Source organism: Erythranthe guttata, chromosome 3, assembly GCF_056151865.1.
Source record: "Erythranthe guttata isolate IM_541 chromosome 3, IM_541, whole genome shotgun sequence".
Lineage (NCBI taxonomy): Eukaryota > Viridiplantae > Streptophyta > Magnoliopsida > Lamiales > Phrymaceae > Erythranthe > Erythranthe guttata.
Window position 1 is genome coordinate 6,485,001 of NC_142535.1, and position 2,617 is coordinate 6,487,617.

Consider the following 2,617-nt stretch of genomic DNA (forward strand, 5'->3'; position numbering starts at 1 on the left):
AACCTTCGGCTTGCATGTGTGAAGCATGCCGCCAGCGTTCATCCTGAGCCAGGATCGAACTCTCCATGAGATTCATAGTTACATTACTTATAGCTTCCTTGTTCGTATAAAAAGCGGATTCGGAATTCTCTTTCATTCCAAGGCAGAACTTGTATCCATGCGCTTCATATTTGCCTATACCAGAGAGACCGGGCAAGTGTATCGATGGATTTCATTGCAAGCTTGCCTAAGGTGGGGGATTAAGCAATTCCAACATATTCCGTTGCCACTTCCCAAACCTTTCGGAGAGTTGAAGTTCAGATGGCTGAAAGGCGCTGCACCTTAAGACCTTAAGATAGAGACTTTCTCGTGGTGATCGGTTCATCGGCAACGACAGATACGTGCGATCGAAAGATTGCTAATACGCCCCAGCTTAAAAAGAAGGGCTACTAGTGAAGATGCCAAGAATGGCCGGGGATTACCGGTCTTAGTTAGAATCTCTTGCAAATGCATGTGTGTGAGGAAATGATTTCAATTTAGTATTCGTAAGGGAAGGCAATGCCATGGCATGGAACTTCTTTGTACGATACGAGTCTCTAAAGGCAAAGCCTTTGAAAGAAGAAGCTGCTACCCTTTCTTTCTCACTCTTCCACGAAATGGAGCCTAGGCAAGCTGTAATAAAAACCTGATCCTGATGTGGATTTCCAGAATGGAAATTGACTATTCATCAACGAAGGAAAGGCCGCAGGACTGTACCGGATATCAAATAGAAGGGATAAGGGCCGTGGCTAAGCCGGTCTTTCCAGTTAGCATTCTGAGTGGGCGAACGAATCGAATTCAAATGGATTGATCACAAGGACCTCTGCGATTTAAAGCTTCGACCGATATCGGGCAGTTCTGAACTCACCGATTGCTACTAGTCTGGAAGATCCAGATCTGCTGCGAGCTTGACTTCCTTTCTTCGCATCTTTGTGGGCATCGAGACCGAGGTAGCAGAGCAGCCAATTGAGAAGGTGAATCAAACCCAACGAAACAAGAGACGCTGCTGAAGAAGGAACAAAGGCAGTGGATGCCACTGAAGCCAATACAACACAGGATCAGCTGATGAAGCTAGAAAGGCATAGCCAAAGTTCACTAATGAAAGCTGCGGGGGGTAGCAGTTTCAGACTAGTAACTAAGTCGTGTCTAAATTTCTTTCCCTTGCTTCTTATTCTTTCTCTCTCATACGATTTAACGATTTAGTTACCTCAGAGAAAAAGAGAAAGAGAATAGTAGCTCAGTTGCTCAACTGTCGGCTATAGCTGAAGAAAATGCCATCTCAGGTCGGTAATCCATTTGATAGGAGAGTTCTATCACTGAATAGGATGCTGTGGTCATTCTTGGTGTAGCTTCATCAGAGGATGAAAAGGAGTCTGCCATCACTGAACCAGGCGCTATCGCTGAGTAAAGTACAGTGCTGCGGTAACTGCTACCGTTGATCGGCTTCTCCTTACTTAAGATTTCAGTTGTTTCCTGAATGTGGAAATTTCGGTATGAAAGAAAGGAATAGTAGCAGTCTCTTACCCTGGAGTTTGAGATCCGGTCCGGTGGAAGTCCTCGAGTAGCCCTTATCTGTTTTTGCAGTAGTACTTCTTATTTGAGTAGCTGTCCCAGGTGCTTACGAGCCAGTTTCAACTGTAGTTGCTGTGGATGGGAGGCCAGACGCACCTGTTCTCGTATTGGCCTTTGCATAAACAGTAGTAGCCTAACCAATTAGAGCATCCATAATTGGTCGAGTTGCCGTTGATTGATTGAATCTCAATACAATAAAAGGTAGAGTCGAAATATCAATAATAAGAGAAGAAAGCTCTTAGCCTAGGGCAGATTCAAGGTATGCGGCTATCCGACGTCGAATCATCTAGTTGCTTTTACTTTTTACTTGTCTTGCTTTGTCGGGATTCCCTTAGTGTTCTGTGTACTAAGATTAAGGTATAAGATCTCCAATTTTCTTTTTGCATCCCTTTTTACCTAGCTTGGCTCGCATTCGACTGGACTTATAATTGTTTATATAAAGAAAGGACTTGCTTGCTACTAGAAATCGTATTCAAAAAGTTCAAAAAGACAATGGTAGGTTGCATTGGTAGCTATGCTTAGCGGTGACCTTTTTTCATCCTCATTCTGGCGTAAAACGCCAGCCACAGAACGCCAAAATATGGCGTAAAACAAAAGTCCCACTCACCAAAAAAAAGAGGGCAGACGAACAGGCAAATAGAGCCTATCGATACGGCCCGGTTAAATTATCGGGACGGGTTCGAGAGTATCAACCCGGATCCAGGTGATAACCACGAGCTCTTGCTTAACAAAGCTTCCCATTTGATAGATAACTACTTGCAATTCTATCAGGTACAAGTACCACCGTCACACACCACATTAGAGATAGCTAGTGGAGACCTTAAATAGGAAAACTCCTGCGGGCCCCGATGCAGATCCCGCGCTCAATCTTCTTTTAGAATTACACAATCCGGGCAGTGAGCTTTATATAGAAGTAACAAAACTTCTCCTGTCCTGGATTTATTGAGACTCGCGGGAGTGATGGGTATATGCTTTTCAGTACTGATTCGTATGGAATTCTCGGGATCCGGAGTATTTTGAAAAAAGG